Genomic DNA, 19,634 nt, shown 5'->3' on the forward strand with positions numbered 1-19,634 from the left:
CTCCCTTTAGGATTCCATGGCCTTCCTGGCTTGGTCTCCTCTCAAATATTTAGAGTCATCAGAATTCTAACTGGTCACAAATTTGAATTTCTTGTTTATGTAAATCTATTCTTCAGTGCCTTATCCACAGGAGACTCAATGAACTGACTAAATTTCAATATTGTCTCTGGAGGGTGTTTGAATTCTTTTGACATGCAGAGGAATTTAGGGAAATTTCCTCTTCTGTGTCCAGTGGAGACTATGGTACTAATACTGTAAACTCCTCTTTGTCGGGATATCCTTAAGAATCTGTTGAAACTCCTCATCTTCAAATTGACCATCCAGGCATAGAATCAGAACCTTGGTCTCTTCTGTTGTCTCATGACGTATGGTCAATACATAGACCAATTCAAACTTATAGAGCTTTTTCTGGACTAACAGATTCCAAACAGAAGCAGCTAATTCCCTGTTTTAAAACGAACAAGCAAAAAATGAAAAAACCAACCAAACAAGCAGACCCCCCAAAACCACAACTCTGAGTGTAATTTAAAGTTTACATTAATATCTCTGAGTATTTTTGCTCATCCTTTGCACTCAATTGCTTTTGATTCTCTATCATGGGACTTCTGAATTTGGAAGTGTTTCTGCTGTTTCAAATGCTCTGGGTTAGATGAGTTGCAGGGAATCTTCCTTCACATCACCAACTCAAGGGTCACTCCTTGCTCTGCACTATTTAAATGACCTCTTGACAAAGGACAGCAACATGCTATTTGGATTTTTCTATTGTGACTTAAGTCAGAAAAGTTGTGAGGAAAGCAAAATATTAAAATATTATAAAATACTAAAATGTTAAAATGAAACAGAATAGCATTTGATTATTATGTTTTTATGAAAGTTTTTAACAGAACAATGGAAATACAACTTAGATCTTGAATAAATGCATGTTGTTGATTTGAATATGATTAGTTAACAGGGTGCAGTGAACTGTTAAGTTCCATGATATTCCTAATTCACAAAGATTAAATTTGTATCAGGCATGACTGCCATCTTGTGGAGACATGCTGGAATAGAGGAAGGGTCCATTGTCCCTAATGATGACATTATACCTCCCTCCAAAATTTTTTGGATTTCATTAGTCATTCCATGTCAGTTGCCAACTCATCTTTTAGGCACCATAACTTGTGCAAATGGCTCCATGGACTTAGAAGCCCATCTCTCAGTTATTTATAGGAGACAATAAAAAAGTTTTCTCTTAATTCAACTTTAATAATATATCAATAGTAGAAGGGGAAAAAATCCAAACACTTAGAAATTCTATTATTGAGTTAATTAGGTAGTGAAGAGTCCCTTAATTTAGTAGGAACTACCATATATATGCCAGTACAATGGAGAACAACCTGGCAGAATTAAGGGGGAAAAAAGAAAGATATAAAATCTTATTAGGAGGCATAATAAAAGAAAAGGAACATAATGAGGGGAAAAGTGAGCACAAAATTTACAGGCCAAAATTTTTTTTTAAAGGTAGGTAAATGGCAGGATTAAGTGAAGAAATGGAGGGAGAATTCTTTGTCTATATAAATATAAACATATTCATATATTATATTTAAAACTCCACTGACAAATATAGGTATTCAAGTATATAAATAAGAGACTAATAAAAGATAAAAAGTAAGCATATGACATTCAATTGAATTTTTTTGAAAAACTAAGAATTAAGTATTTGAAGCTTCTTCTATTATTTATCAATAATTCTATTATTTACCAAAAAGTTTTACATGTAGATTTCAATATACCAGAGACTGATTTGTCCTTATTTGATCCTTTAAAAATATTATATATATAAATATATTTATAAATATATATACATACATATATGTATATATATATACATATATATGTATGTGTGTGTGTATGTGTATGTGTATATATATGTATATATATATATATATATATATATATATATATATATATATATATATATATATATATATATATATATATATACAAATATAACATATATCAGATTACCTGCTGTCTAGGGGGAGGGGAGAGGGAGGGGAGGGAGGCAGAAAAATCTGAAATTTTAAAGCTTGTATAAACAAAGGTTGAGAACTATCTTTACATGTAACAGAAAAAAAATAAAATACTTTATTAATTAAAAAATATATATATTATATATATAAATACATATATGACATTGTTTTCTGTTACTGATGTCTTTAACTACATAATTGTTAGTATTTATATATTTTTCTGTTTTTTCCATTTTGTGCCACTCCACATGTCTTCCCAAATTTCTTTGAATTTTCCATAATTGCCAGGAGATTCAATAAGTATTCTAAGTATTCTAATTTATTATAGTTTGTTCAGATATTATCCTATCATTGGTAGTTTGTTTCCAAATGGGGTTTTGTTTTTAGGTTTATTTCTTTGTTGTTATTGAAAATAGGACTTATATGAATAACTTTGTAAAGATAGTTATTCCCCTCCAGTCAATAACTTTTTTGTGGTATAGCTCCAGTTATTAATTGACTTATACTCACATATTTAGGAAAGGCTGTTTTGCTTGAGTGGTTGTTTTTCTTAGCCTTAATTCATTTTTATGTCCTACATATTGTTTGACATAATAAAAGTAAATTAATTTCAGTTCACTCACAAAATAACATTGTGAAATGAACATCTCAAATTGACATTAACAGCCAAGTTTCAAAATTGCTTTCTCTGAAGATAGAAACAGACTGCCTATTAAGACTTTGCTTTATAACAATGTGGATTATGCTTGTATTTCAGAAATCACAATGAATTCTAACCTAACATGTTTTAGTATGTTTACATGTCATACAATTATTGCATACTTTCAAAAAAACACAAAGGTGATTACAATTGGATTTTTTAGTATCTTATTCAACAGATGAACATAGGGTTTTGAAAACAGGCTTTATTCAAAGATCAAATTAATATTTCAAAAAAGTTTGAGAAATAATATCTATCATTATCTGATTCCTAAATAAAACTAAAACTAAAATGCTCATAGGAAGAATCATAGGAAGAGAAAGAAAGGGTCCCTTGAGGTAAATTTATCTGATTCCTTCATGTTACAAGTAAAGAAATTGAGATCCAGAGATTTTTTTCTCTCCCAATAACAAACAGGCAGGCAAACAAGTGGGAGAGCCTTAGGGATCGTCAGGAATCAAAAAGAAATCTTTGTTTTATATGTATAATAATTTTAGGAATACTACCATGCTAAAAATGTCAAAATGTTTTAAAGTGATTAGGTTGACTGATATGTGTGTGTGTGTGTGTGTGTGTGTGTGTGTGTGTGTGGAGGATCCTAAAACACAGGAAAAAATACCTAGTTACTAAATTAAACATCAAAAATTCTCAGCATTACGTAAAGTAAAATTTTAAATAACAATGACCATAATAAGACTAAAAGCTAGCACTTATATAGCACTTTTGAGTTTTGCAAAACAAATGATTAATATTACTTTTTTGATCCTCACAACCCTCAGAGAAGGTGTCATTATTACCCTCATTTTGATGATGATGAGACCCAGAGAACTTAAATGACTTTAGAGCAACAGTAGTGACTAGTAAATATTTGAGCCTAGATTTGAACTCAAATAATCCTAATTCTAGGCTGAGCACTGTATCATCTAGCTCTATCATTTATTATAATCTACCTGCTTTAAAAGAGGAGGTACTTAATATTGTTTCTTTTTCATACGATACATTTTACATTAATAGAGTTCTTCCCTTATAGTTACATGCAGCTTAATATTTCTGATGAACTATTTTTCATGAAAAAATGCATCCCAAATTTGCTTTGTTATATAGCAATGCAATTCATTTTGAATACTAATCAAGTGTAATTGTAGTTAAATTCAGCAAACATATAGTAAGCACCTAGTATGTGCTAGGTGTGTTGGTATGCAAACATAAAAACAAAATAGTCTTTTCTTTTTTAAAGAATGTTACATTTTACTTTAAAAAAAGATTGATTCGAAGGATGTTACATTCTACTTTAAAAAAAAGATTGATTCAAAGAATGTTACGTTCTACTTAAAGGAGCTAGGTGGTGCAATGGATAGAACACAGGGTCTGGAGTTAGGAAAATCTAAGTTTATGTAGTACCACAGATAATGTGTGATCCTAGGCAAGTCACTAAACTTTGTTTACCTCAGTTTCCTTATTTGTAAAATGAGCTGGAAAAGGAAATGGAAAATCACTTCAATATCTTTGCCAAGAAAAGCCCAAATGGGGTCAAAAAGAGTTGAACACAACTTAACAACAACAAAACATTTTTCTTGGGGAATATAATTTCTGTACATATAAGAAAACAGAATACATACAAAGTATGAAAAAAAAAACATTTTAAAGTAATTTTAAGAATGAGAGAGTCCTGGGGCAGCTAGGTGGCACAGTGGATAGAGCACCGGCCCTGGAGTCAGGAGTACCTGAGTTCAAATATGGGCTCAGACACCTAACACTTACTAGCTGTGTGACCCTAGGCAAGTCACTTAACCCCAATTGCCTCACTAAAAAAAATAAAATAAAAAAGAATGAGAGAGTCCTAAGAACAGGGGTGGTTGGGTCAGGAAAGGTCTCATATAGGAGTTGACACCTGAGGTGTACTTTGAAAAAAGTTGAAGAAATTCTGAGGCAGAGTTGAGAAAGTTCATTCCAAATACTGGGGACCACATGTATAGAGGCATTAAGGTGGGAGATGGAATGTCATGTATAAGAACAGTTAGTTTAAGAGGCAGCTAGGTGGTGCAGTGGATAGAGCACCAGCCTTGGAGTCAGGAGGACCTGAGTTCAAATGTGACCTCAGACACTTGACACTTACTAGCTGTGTGACCCTGGGCAAGTCACTTAACCTGAATTCACACACACACACACACACACACACACACACACACACAGAATAGTTAGTTTAACTGGAAAATAGAGTGCATACATGGCGGGTGGGGGGCAAGTAATGATATCCCCCTGTGGTAGAAGTGAAGGAAGGAAATAAGGAAAGAAAAAAACCTAAATATTTATTAAGTGCCTATTATGTATCAGGTACTACACTAAGTTATCTTACAAATATTTTCTCATTCCAGCCTCAAAACAACCTAGAAAGATAGATATGATTATTGTTCCTATTTTATAGTTGAGGAAACTGATTTCTTATATATTATTATTCCTATATGCTATATAATTATTACAATAATGTGTATATATGTGTGCTTATATATGTATATATGTGCGTGTGCATATATATATATATGTCATAGAGTACCCCTAATAGGGAACTGACATGATCAGATTTGTAATTTAGAAATATCATTTAGCAGATGAGACATAGTTATATTACTGAATGGAGAGACAAAAAGAAGGAAAACTAATTAGGTAACTATTACAGTAGTTTAATGAGAAGTACTAAGGGCCTGAAACAGGACAGAGTTTGTATGAATTGAGAACAGGGTATAGAGGCAAATGTTATAGAAGCAAGATTGATGATACTGAATATAATTGGAATGGGAAATGAGGGAGAGGGGAGAGTCAAGGATGACACTAAGTTTTTTATCTTATTTTTTATTTTTTGGTGAGGCAATTGGGGTTAAGTGACTTGCCTAGGCTTACACAGCTAGTAAGTGTTAAGTGTCTGAGGCCAAATTTGAACTCAGGTCCTCCTGACTCCAGGGCCGGTGCTCTACCCACTGCACCACCTGCCCCTTTAACTATTCTTATACATGACATTCCATCTGCCACCTTAATGCCTCTGTACATGTGATCCCCTATATTTGTAATGAACTTTCTTAACTCTGCCTCAAAATTTCTTCAACTTTTTTCAAAGTACACCTCAGGTACTCAGTTTCCCCGACACTAAGTTTATTAACTTAAATGATTACAATGATTTTCGGAACCTCAAAACAAATATGGAATTTTAGGAAAGTTTTGAATAAAATATGAGTTTTCTTTGTTGAGCTTAAGAAGCTTATAGGCTATCTAGGTGGAATCAACTAGCTGGCAATTGGATTGGGGCCCTGGAGTTACAAAATGAAACTAGAATTTGATTTACAAAATTACAAATCTGAGATTCATCAGTATAGAAAGGCCGACGGACCCCATAAGATCCTGAGATCATCAAGGGAGAGAGTAGAGAGGAAAATAGGGTATAGGAGAAAGCAATGGGGTAAGAGCATGATAATTAACCCACAAAAGAGGAACAAAGTACAGGAAAAGGAACAACAAAGTATTTAGGAAGTAAACCAAGAGAAAAATATATTTTATATATATATATATATATGTATGTATATATATATATGTGTGTGTGTGTGTGTGTGTGTGTGTGTGTGTGTGTGTGTGTGTGTGTGTGTGTAAAACACTGAAGCTGAGAGAAAAGAGTATGTCTATGAATCATATATCATTAATATTGTGTTGGGTTGTTGTTTGTCTTTCATTCGCAAAGAGGACCATGACAATGTGTAGGATATTAGTTGATAATAAAGTACCTTCCATGCTTTGGCTTGCATATCATCATAAAGTAATACTAAAACTTATTGATGCTATTTCTACTGTTAAAATTATTTAAGTATTTTGCTTATATGAATATTTTTCAAATGTTGAAATATTTTTGCATCCCTGGTATGAGTTCAACTTAGTAATATTGACTTTTCATAGTCTCTATGTTAAGCTGTATTTAAAAAATTTGCATCACTATTCATTGGTGAAATTAGTTGATAGTTCTTTTTCTCTGTTCTATTTAATTTTTCTCACAAAAGCAATTTGGTAGAGGGCCCTCTGTCTAGGTTATTTAGGAAAATTTAGTGTGGATAATTAATTGGTCTTTAAATACTTGCAAGAATTCATCTGAATATTGTATCCTCTTCAGGGATTGCTCTCCCTTATACTCCCTGATTTAATAGTTCCTTAATTTCTTGTTCAATTTATTCTTATAAGCAAATCTCTACACATATTTGGACATTTTATTTTCTTAGGAAATCATCTATTTCTCTTAAAATTTTATTTTTGGGGGTACATAATTATATATAGTAGTTTCTGGTAATCTATTTTGTTTCCACTAGTCATTGTAAATTCAACTTGTTTATTTTAATTTTGGTAATTTAATTTCCTTCTGTACTTATGAGGGGTCAAATTAGCTAGTTATGAGAGGCAATATTGTAGAAGCTTTCAAATGTGGTTCATGGACCCCTATAGGTCCCTAAGACCCTTTCAGGGGGTCCTCAAGGTCAAAACAATTTTTATAATAATACTAAAATGTTATTTGCCAATTAAAATCCTCCCCTTTCCAATTACATATCTGTGTGAGGACAGATTTTCATAATATACTTCAACTAGAACAACACATTGCAACAGATTGGATGCAGAAGCAGATATGATAATCCAGCTGTTTTCTATTACATTAGACATTAAAGCGATTTGCACAGATATATTAATCCATGCCACTTTTCTCACTAATTTTTTGTTTTTGTTTTGAGAAAACATAGTAATTTTGGGTAAAACTTTATTTTTTATGTTAACATGTATTTGGTTTATTGTTATTTTTAAATCAACAAACATTTAAAATTTTATTATTACTAAGTTCTAAAATGGTAAATATTGATAGATATAACCCACATAGAGTAAAGCTCTTTGGGGTACTCAATCTTTTTTTTTTTTTTTTTTTGGTGAGGCAATTGGGGTTAAGTGACTTGCACAGCATCACACAGCTAGTAAGTGTCAAGTGTCTGAGGTCAGGTTTGAACTCCGGTCTTCCTGAATCCAGGGCCAGTGCTCTATATACTGCGCCACCCAGCTGCCCCTACTCAATCATGTTTTTATTTATTTATTTATTTATTTATTCATCCATTCATTCATTCATTTATTTATTCATTCATTCATTCATTCATTCATTCATTCATTCATTCATTTATTTATTTTGCAGGGCAATAGGGGTTAAGTGACTTGCCCAGGGTCACACAGCTAGTAAATAGGCCAGATTTGAACTCAGGTATTCCTGAATCCAGGGCCGGTGCTTTATCCATTGCACCACCTAGCCGCCCCTTCAATCATTTTAAAGAGAATTAAAGGGATTCCGAATTCACTAATACTGGAAATGTAGTGGAGAAGGAACCTCTCAAAATTCCAAAAGATATTTAAACAGGTTACAAATATTTTTTCTTAGGTTTTAAGTACACAGATTAAGCTCACAGAAGTGACACACGTATCTTCTTTGCAAACAGAAGCTTTGTTTTTAAGGGCAGGGAAAAGGAACTGAACCACTGGTTAGAATAGGTCTTTATTTAAACATGATGGATTTAAACTATTATTAATTAATATCTCAAATGATAATATATTCTTTTTTGGTTACACTTTTTTCCATTCATTTTAAAATTTTGAGGTCGAAATTTTCTTCCTCCAGCCCCTCCCACACACACTGAGAAGGCATGTAATATGTTATCCATTATATGTGAAGCAAAACATCTTCCATATCAAAAGATCTTCCAGGTTTTTTTTTTAAAAGTAGGGGGTGATGATTCTAGGAAGATGGTGCAAATAGAAAAGTAAATTACTTGGTTCTCCCAAATTTCCCCACAAATATATATATATATATATATATATATATATATATATATATATATATATATTTGTGGGGCAGTGAGGGTTAAGTGACCTGCCCAGGGTCACACAGTTGGCTAAGTGTCAACTGTCTGAGGCTTGATTTGAACTCAGGTCCTCCTGAATCCAGGACCACTGCTTTATCCACTGTGCCACCTAACTGCATCCGCCCACAAATAATTTTAGGATAATACATCAAAATGAACTTTAGTATAGCAGAAATAATTAAAAGTCAGGGTAAAGTAGTTGTTCAGCCTAAGATCAAGGCCCCTAGCAAAGCTGTCAACAAAAAACACTCTTATTTCTTGCAGTCCCTCCTAAGGCTATAAGCTTCACTTCATCCCTCTACTTTAGAACGAAATCCAGGGACTCTTTTCCCTCTAGCTAAAGACTATTCCTGGTAAGACCCAGACTCTCTGGGACCACACTCACCAGGGTGTGTTTACTCCTGTTTACCTACAGCCACATCCTGGAACTTGGGCTTGTTGTTTGTTGATTCAGGTATCTATCTGCTCCAAGGAATCTGCCCTTTTAGGATAGGCCTGACCAACCTGGGTAGTAATTTGGCCTAAATGAAGTACAGATACCTTGGGGAAGATACACAAATTAACAAACAAGAAGTTCTGAGGACAACAAAATCAACAAAGAACAAGCCCCAGGGGAACATGCATCAAAGTGAAACTCAGCTTCAGGAACTTTTGCCTCACAGACAGTGTTGGGCTTAGGTAGCTAGCTGATCAGGGGAAGATTGTAAGACCCTCCTTTGATGTTGGACTAGGGGCCAGATATAGTGAAAAGATGTGATCCCAGGCTGTGGCTAAGGTTCAGGAGAAGCAAGCACAAGGTGAATGTGGTCACAGAGAGGCAGGGTCATGCTGACTGTGGTTGCTCTAGAGAGCGCAAAATAGTCTGCTGAAGTTTGCAGAAGGACTTCAGGATTGCATTTGTAGTGATAGCCTTGTTGGGGGCCTTGGTCAGGGTTCAAGGGTGCAGAGGAATAACTGACGTTAGGTTCCTAGATAGACCTCAGAAAATAACAGCAGGAAAAAGCTGAAGCCTGAGACATTATCCTAATCCTATCCAAGTCAGGACCAGAGCCTGGCTCTAACATAAAGTTAATAGCCAAGAAATAAGCTGCTAAAAAGAGTAAGGAAAAGAGAATGAACCTGACTGTAGTTAACAACTATGGTGATAAGAGATCTGGGTTAAAACTCAGAATAAGATAGTGAAGTCAAAACAGCTACATCTACTTCAAAGAAAAATGTAATATGGTTACAAGCTGGAAAAGAGTCCTTGGAAGAGCTTGAAAAGGACTTTAAAAATAAAAAAAGAGGGGTTGAGGAAAAATTAGGAAAAAAATAAGAGTAACACAAGAAAATCATGAAAAGAAATTCAACTAGTTGGAAAGGAGATTTAAAAACTTACAGAAGAAAATGACTCCTTAAATATTAGAATTGGGGGATAGCTGGGTGGCATGCTGGATAAAGCACTGGCCCTGGATTCAGGAGGACCTGAGTTCAAATTTGACCTCAGACACTTGACACTTACTAGCTGTGTGACCCTGGACAAGTCACTTAACCCTCATTTCCCTGCAAAACAAACAAGCAAAAAATAGAATTGGGCAAGGGAAAGCTAATCACTTCACAAGACACTAAGAAATAACCAAACAAAATCAAAAGAATAAAAAAAATAGAAGAGAATGTGAAACATTAGAAAAATGACTGACCTAGAAAACATCAAGGAGAGACAATATAAGAATTACTTGACTATCTGAAAGTTATGATTAAAAAGAGTCTAAACACTATACTTTAATAAATTATTAAGGAAAATTGCCCTGAAGTTTTAGAAAGAGTATAAAATTGAAAGTGAAAAAAAATCCACCAATAACCAAGAGATGCCAAGATGAAAGAAATCCCAAGATGAAAACTCACAGGAACATCTTAGCTAATATCATGCCTCCCAGGTCAAGGAGAAACACCACAAGTCACTAAAAATAATGTATTTAAATACTGTGAAGCAGAACCTTATTTGCATCAGAACTGGGTTAAAAAGGGAATAACATATTTATAAGTGTATAAAAGGTTTATTAACTTACAGAGAAATAGATGATAGGGTGAGGGGATAGGATAAAGGATGTTCTCTTAGAAGGGTGTATACATTAAGGAATAGGAAGACAAGGTGAGAGGATAAGGGAGGGATTATTAGAAGAAGTATGGATCAGGGAGGCAATGGTAAGAAATAAATTATTCATTTGAGGAGGGAGAGAGTAAAAAGAGGGAAAGAAGGATAAAGAGTGAGGGGAAAAACTAGAACAAAGGGAAATACACATCTAGTAATACTTTTGAATCTTAATGGGCGGAACTCATTCATAAAATGTAAAGGAATAATAGAATGGGTTGAAAACCAGAATTTGATTATATGTTGTTTATAAGAAACACATTTTTAAATGAGTGATACACCTAGAGTAAAAATAAAGGGCTAGGTTAGAATTTATTATACTTTAGCTGATGCAAAAAAAAAAAAAGCAGGGGCAGAAAGCATGATCTCAGACAAAATAAAAGTTAAAACAGATTTACTGAAAAGAGTCAAAAGGGAAAATTACATTTTGACAAAAGGTGCCATAGTTAATGAAGTAATATCAGTGCTAAGACTCCATGCACCAAATGCATCCACATTTTTAAAGGAAAAGTTAAATGATTTGCAGGTGGAAATAGCAAATTTATAATTGTTGGAGACTTCAACCTTCCCCTTTCAGAGCTAGATAAATCTAAACAAAAAATAATTAAGAAAGAAATCAAGGAGATGAATAGAATCTTAGAAAAGCTAGATATGGTAAATATCAGGAAAGGATGGGAATAGAAAGGAATATACTTTTTCCCAGTGGTATATGGTACCTTTAAAAAATTGACAATACATTAGGGTATAAAACATTATAGTTAATTCAGAAAAGCAGAAACATTAAATGCATCCTTTTCAAATCATAAGGTAATAAAATTATATTTATTAAGGCACTATGGAAATAGATTAAAATTAATTGGAGACTAAATCACCTAATCTTAAAGAATGACTGAATTAAAGAACAAATCATAGAAAAAACAAATAATGTTATTAAAGAGAATATAATGAGACAACATACAAAAACCAATGTCATGCATCAAAAGCAGCAGAGGAAAATTTATATCTCTAAATGATTACATTAATAAAATAGAGAAATATCAGAATAAATTGGACATGCAATTAAAATAACTAGAAAAAGAACAAATTAAAAATCTCCAATTAAACATAAAATTGGAAATCCTAACGATTAAAGGTGAGCAATAAAATTGAATGTAAGAAAATCATTAAATCTAAGAGTTAGTTTGATAAAAAACAATAAAATAGACAAAGCACTGGTTAATATGATTTCATTTTAAAAAGAGAGAAGAAACCAAATCATTAATATCAAAAATGAAAAGTGAATATATCACTAAGAAAAATGAGATCAAAGCAATTATTAGGTGTTATTTTGACCAATTACATGGCAATAAATTTAAAGAATATTTATGAAAATTATAAACTGCTATATTAACAGGAGGAAAAAAAACTACTTAAGAAAAAGAAATTGAATAGGTCCTTAATGAGTTTTCTAAGAAAAAAAGTCACTGAAACCACATGGATTTACAAGTGAATTGTACTGAACATTTACAGATCAACTGATTCCAATATTAAATAAATTATTTGGAATAACAACCAAAGAAGAAATCCTATCAAATTTGTGTAATGAAACAAATATGGTGCTACATACACTTGGAAGATCAAAAAACAAATAAAATTATTGACCAATTTCAATAATGAATATGGATGCAAGAATCCCAAATACAATACAAGTTAAGAGGCTACAACAACATATCACAAAGATTATACATTGTTAACAAGTGGGATTTGTACCAGGAATGCAGGGGGTGGTTTAACATAAGGAAGACTATTAACATAATTGATTATATCAATAGCAAAAGTAACAAAAGTCATACATTTATATCAATAGATGCAGAAAAAACTTTTGATAAAATTCAACTTTCATTCCTATTAAAAAGACTTGAAAGCATAAGTATAAATGGATTTTTCCTTAAAACTATAAGAATCAGCTACCAAAAACTATCAGCAAGCATTATTTTAATGGGGATAATAATCAAGAAGCCTTTCCAATAAGATGAAGAATGAAACAAGAAGGTCCATTATTACCAATATTATTCAATACTGTATTAGAAATGCTAGCAATGAGAGAAGAAAAACAAATCAAAGGAATTAGAATGGGCAATGAGGTAATAAATCTTTATGATGACATACTTAGAAAATCCTAGAGATTAAACTAAAAATTGAAACAATTAATAATTTTTAGCAAAGCAGCAGGATATAAATAGTAGTAGGCTACCGCCAGTCGTGGACGACCATGGATCAGCGCCTTGAAGAGCAACAGGCCACAGTGTGGCTGTGCAGTTCGATACAGGATCTGCAGCTCCTGCCGCAAGGAGGACATCAGAAAACTGTGCTCTCTGTTGCCCCTCGGTTCCTGCGTCTCATTCTTTTTTCTTCCTCCAGAGCTTGGAGGCCCATCTCAGCTGCGCGCAAGCTGCTCCTTAGTACTGAACTCCATCGGAGTGGTCCTTGGCCATTTCCTCTCAGCTGCCGGTGTCTATTCCCAGAGCCCTCAAGTCTCACTTGCATACATCTCTGTAGTGAAGGTGGGGGCATCCAGCAGATCTAAGGTCATCTTGCTTAGACTGCGTAAACTTGCCGACCTTGTTTACCTTGAATTGCAATGTGGCTTTCAAGCAGCAAGGTCAACTATTGATATGATTTTCTCGCTTCACCACCTGCAAAAAAAGTACAGAGAACAAAGAAAACCCATCTTCATCGCCTTCATAGACCTGACCAAAGCATTTGATAAGGTTAACAGAAAAGGTCTTTTCGAAATTCTCTCGAGAATTGGTTGCCCTCCTAAACTCCATAGCCTGATTCGCTCCTTTCATTGCAACATGCAGGGTGTTGTACAGTTTAAAGTGTAACGATTGGAATGACGCCACCTGCTGGAGACTTACTGTAGAAGAGTTCCACCCATGAAGCGAAGGTCTTTGAGGGCAAGACCAGGAGTCTCTTCTTTGGCATCAGGAAGTGACGTGGGCGAGTGGGAGGAGGAAGGAAGAGACTGGCGCTTGGGCTCACGGTCTTTCCTTTGGACTCTGGTGGAGAGTGGAGCTAGAAATGTGCTCTCGCTTTAATAGATAGGAATCTAGGCCTTTTTCTCTCTCTTAACCAAATTCTTATTCTCCTTAATAAATGCTTAAAAGTCTAACTCTTGCTAAAGCTTATAATTTATTGGCGACCACTCATTAGATATTTTAGACAGTTTAGCTAGAATTTTAGCCCTTAACAAAAGGCAACAACTCTGAAGAATTCAGCATAAACAGTGGAGTCAAGCAAGGATGCATGCTTGCTCCCACGCTGTTTGGAATTTTCTTCTCCATGCTGTTACATCATGCTTTTGGTTCATCAACTGATGGCATCTATCTGCATTCCCGGTTGGATGGAGGCCTGTTCAACGTTTCATGTCTGAGATCCAAAACCAGAGTGAGAGGTAGCACCCTTAGAGACCTGCTTTTCGCCGATGATGCCACACTTGCCTGTCACTCAGACCATGAATTGCAGATCTTGGTGGATCGCTTCTCCCAAGCTTGCACGGACTTTGGCCTAACCATTAATCTTAAAAAGATGAAAGTCATGTGTCAGAGTGCTATGTCACCTCCGTTGATACACATTGGTAGCTACCAGTTGGATGTCATAAGCCAATATTTGTATCTTGGCTCTATTGTCAGTGACAATTTGTCACTTGATTCTGAGATCAATCAGAGGATTGGGAAAGCTACTTCAAACATGTCTAAGCTTGCCAAGTGTGTCTGGGCAAGCAGTAAACTGACAAGATGAACTAAATTTGCTGTCCTGAGTACTTTAGTGTATGGCAGCAAAACATGGACTACATACACTAGACAAGAGAAGAAGCTTAACAGCTTCCACATGTGCTGCCTTCAGCGAATCCTTGGCATATCTTGGTCAGATAGGATCACCAACACAGAAGTGCTCCAATGTGCACAACTTCTGAGCATCTACATACGACTGAAACAAAGACAGCTGTGCTGGCTCAGTCATGTGCACCGAATGCAAGATGGGCGCATTCCTAAAGACCTACTCCATGGCGAGTTAGCCTCAGGATATAAAATAAATCCATGTAAATCATCAGCATTTCTATATATCACCAACAAAAACCTGCAGGAGATACTCCATTTACAGAAACCATAGACAGCATATACAGTATACCTACCAGGACAAACCTAGTAATTTTATGAAGATAATTATAGACCACTTTTTATACAAATAAAGTCAGATGTAAATAACTGGAGAAAAATTCATTGTTTGTGGGTGAGCAGAGCTAATATAATGAAAATGGAAATTTTGCCTAATCTCCTTATTCAATGCTATCCCAATTAGATTACCAAAACTATTTCATGGAGTTAGAAAAAATAATAACAAATGTATTTGGATGAACAAAAGGTCAAAATATCAAAAGAGTTAATGAAGAATATAAAGGAAGGAGAGTTAGCAGTACCACACTGAAAACTATATTATATGGAAGTAATTACTAATACTATCTGGTACTGGTTAAGAAATAGAAATATAATAGAGTAGTAAATGATTATGGTAACCTTGTATTTGATAAATGTAAACATTTAACCTTTTGGTATAAGAATTCAATATTTGGTCAAAATTGTTGGGAAAACTAGAAAGCAGTCTGGAAAAAATTGGGTACAAACCAATATCTTATAATGTTTACCAAGATAATGTCAAAATGGATACATGACCTAGAAAAAAAAGGAGATATTATAAATGGATTAGAAGGATATAGAACATATTACCTATCAGATGGATAGAATTTGTAAAAAGCAAGAAATATGTGAAAAATAAAATGGATAATTTTGATTACAATAAATTAAAAAGTTTTTGTAAAAATAAAAGCAATGTAACCAAGATTGGAAAGAAAGCAGAAAATGGGGAACATTTTATAGACTTGGATATGCATACATACATACCCCCCTCATATATATATATATATATATATATATATATATATATATATATATATATATATATATGCATCAAATGGTGCCTTTCTCTAGCACAGGGTGGGATGGAGGAAGGGGGACATCAAAACTTAAAATGTAAAAAATAAAATAAAATTAAAAATAAAGTGAACAACTGTATGCTTCAATCTGCACTCGGAGTTCAACTGTTCTGTCTTTGGAGGTAGATAACATTTTTTTATCATGAGACTTTTGCAAATGTCTTGCATCATTTCATTGATCAGAGTAACTAAGTCTTTTACAGTTGATCATAATTGCAATATTGTTGTTACTATGTACAATGTTCTTATGTTTCTACTCATTTCACTTTGCATCCATTCATATGTCTTAGTTTTTTTGAAACATTTCCCCTAATTATTCCTTTTAAGTATCTCATCACAGTCATATGCCACAGCTTGTTCAGCTATTCCCCAATTAATGGGCACCCCCTTAATTTTCATGTTTTTGCCACCACAAAATAGCTGTTATAAATATCTTTGTATATATAAATACGTCTCCTTTTTCTTTTATATCTTTCGGGTTAGAGACCCAGTAGTGGCATTTCTTGGTCAGAGAATATGGACAGTTTAATAGCCCTTTGTTATAATTCCAAATTATTCTCCAGAATGGTTTGCTCAGTTTATTAAACAATAGTGCATTAGTGTTCCTATTTTCCCACATTCCTTCCAGCATTTGTCATTTTCTTTTCTGTCATGTTAGCCAATTTGATAGGTATGACGTGGTACCTCATGATTATTTTAATTTGCAATTCTCTACTTATTAGTGATTTATGGCATTTTTATGACATGACTACTGATAGCTTTGATTTCACCTGAAAAATGCTTTTCATATTCTTTGACCATTTATCATAGAAACTTGCTATAAATTTCCTCCCTTGTTTCCTTGTTTTCTTCTAATATGGTTGTATTGGTTTGTTTGTGAAAAAATTTCTTAATGTAATAAAAAACTATCCATTTTACTTTCCATGATCCTTTCTTTCTTCAGTTTGGTTATGAACTCTTTCCTTATCCATGAAACTGACAGATGCATTTATCCATGCTCCCCTAAATTGATTATGATATCACCATTTTTGTCTAAATCATGTACCCATTTTGACCTTATCTTGGTAAATGGTGTCACCTGTTGGTCCATGATTAATTTCTGCCAAACTACTTTCCAGTTTTCCCAGCAAGTTTTGTCAAATAGTGAGTTCTTGTCCCCGGAGATTGGATCTTGATTACTTTGGACACTTGTACACCTAATCAATTCCCACTGGTCAACCACTCTATTTCTGAGTCAATACCATTTTATTTTGATGATAACCATTTTGTAACATAGTCTTAAATTTTGTTACTGCTAGGTTTCCTTTCTTCTTTTTTATTGATTACCTTAATATCTTTAACCTTCTGTTCTTCAGATGAATTTTATCTCTTTTCTTTTTCTAGCTCTGTAAAATAGTTCTTTGGTAGTTTGCTTGTAGGCATTGTGTAAAAAAATGAGTTTAAGTAGAATTGAAATTGTTGTTATATTTGCTCAGTCTATCCACGAACAACCAATATTTCTCTACTTGTTTACATCTGTCTTTATTTGTATGAAATGCATTTTTAATTTGTTACCATTTATGTTCTTGGGTATGTCTTGGCAGGTAGACTCACAAGTATTTTATACTGTTCACAGTTATTTTATTTTATTAACTTTAATTTTGGGGTGGGGTAGGGCAATGAGGGTTAAGTGACTTGCCCAGGGTCACACAGCTAGTAAGTGTCAAGTGTCTGAGGCTGGATTTGAACTCAGGTCCTCCTGAATCACTTTTTAGGATTCTTTAAGTATACAGTGATACTGCAAGGTAAAGGTTATTTTCCCCATTGTACTCTTGGGGATTGAGAGAAACAGAGGTTAGGTGATTTGTCCAGGGTCACACAGCTACAGTCTGAGTCTAGATTTGAATTCAAGTTTTCCTAACTATAGGCCTACTGCTCTATATACTAGGCCTGGTTGCCTTTAAGAGGGGCAAAGGGGAGACTAGAATCAATGTAAAATGCAGTTGTATAAACTTAAGAAAACATGTTTTAAAGGAAAGATATGTGTGTGATATATGTTAATATATGTAACATGGAAATAAATCTCGTGGTAATATAAATGTATACAATAGGTTGTAGTTATAAAACTAAATGGGATGAGTTGATAGATGCGATAGCTCATGAAAGATTTTTAAGGATTGATAGAATTAGAGAGTATGTCAGGTAGGTGACATGAAATGTAGGAATAGGGATGGGAACTAGATCTGTGATTCCATCTGTATAGGAAACTTCCAGAGGTAAACAATGTAGGTTGATGTTTCCTCTACAATTTAAAGACTTAGATAGTTACTGAGATTATTGAAAGGTCAAAAGACTTGTCCAGGGTGACATGGCCAGTATGTATCAGAGGAATGATTTCAACCTGAGTCCTCTAAGAAGCCAGTTCTCACTGCCACTGCTGCCCTTTGTTACACCCTCAGTGAGGGTTTAAAATATGCAAGTACAGAAAGGCAAATAGAAACAAGTTGTTGGAGGGAGAACATTGTGGGGCTTGTGAGTATGTAGATTGTAGAGTGTGTAGATTTAGATAGTGGTCTAAAAATGATGAATATAATGACATCACTAGAGGGAAAGGTCAAATTATGGGAGGAGGGGTTAATGAGGTTAAAGAAAGTGGGAGGGAATCAAAAGATGTGCTATATATGACATTGAAGCACTGGCTGAAGTAGCCTGAAAATCCCCTAAAAGGATTCTGATCCTAATTATTCTTAAGTACAATCATATCCACTTACATCTTTCACTGAATTGGACCCTGGGTCATCTGCACTTTTTTAAAAGCCCCAAATAAAGCCTTTGGAGGATAAATGAAATTCTAAACTAGAAGGGGTCATATAGGACAGGTTTGGGTGCTATGGTTATGCTATGTGGGAAAAGCTTAGACAAAACCTGTTCTCTCAGTCTGGCAGAGCTGTCATTTAGCTCTACCAAATCACCCTCCATGGAAGAGCAACTCCCTCCTTCGGATTTTATCTGTATTAAGTAGTTAGTAAGCTATATCTTCTAGGATAGAATATTTTGGTTATGCATTTCAATGAAACATAACTGTTCTTCAATCTGATTTATTTGTTTTAGATTTCCATAATTCTCGCCCCCCCCCCCTTAAAAATCACGGGGGGAGGAGGGAGGGAAGAGAACGCAGTTTAGAAAGTAATTGGCATTACCTGTCCTTTTAAAACTTTGAAATTTGGAGCTTAATAACTAACAGCTTTCTAGGTCTCCTCCCTTAGTGGCTAGGTGTCCCTGATTTTTCAATCAACGGGGCTAATTCCATTCAAGAACTGGAAAAGTGGTACCTGTTGTAGTTACAAGGTTAAAAGATCAAGATAGAATGTGTAGGCGGCTTTTTAAAAGGCCTTCCCATTTAAAAAAAATATTTCACGAGCTAGTGTTCCCCCCCCCCCTTAACTCCTCCCCCCTCCCCTTAGTTGAAGATTCCACGGGAAATGAGAGCACTATTTTGTTTCTCCCTCGGATTGCAGATAGGGGGAGGAGGTGGTTATTAGAGAGAAGCTCTCTGTCTCTCTTTCCCTCTCTCTTTTCTCCCTCTGCCTGATGGCACTGTTATCTCTTTCGCTCGCTCCTTCTCCTAGGTGATCCATTTCTAGGCAACGTGCAGGCTGGGGTTGAAGCTGCCAAGCTCCCTTCTCTCCTCTCTCCTCTCTCTCGCTGCATCCAGCCAGCCAGGAAGCTCCGAGAGGAGCCTGCAACCCTATCAGCTGCTTGCCTTTGCTTCGCTCCAGACACCGCTGCTCCCGCCAGCCAGCCGGCCGATCGCCTGCTCCACTACCTGGCATTACTGCCAGACAACTGGGCT

The 19,634-nt window shown here is 34.7% G+C and overlaps 1 pseudogene; it reads right to left on the reverse strand.

Annotated features, from left to right (window-relative positions):
- Window positions 1–246: 246 nt before the first annotated feature.
- Window positions 247–19,614, reverse strand: LOC122732246 (annotated as a pseudogene).
- Window positions 19,615–19,634: the final 20 nt, after the last annotated feature.

Source organism: Dromiciops gliroides, chromosome 6 (assembly GCF_019393635.1).
Source record: "Dromiciops gliroides isolate mDroGli1 chromosome 6, mDroGli1.pri, whole genome shotgun sequence".
NCBI classification, from domain to species: domain Eukaryota; kingdom Metazoa; phylum Chordata; class Mammalia; order Microbiotheria; family Microbiotheriidae; genus Dromiciops; species Dromiciops gliroides.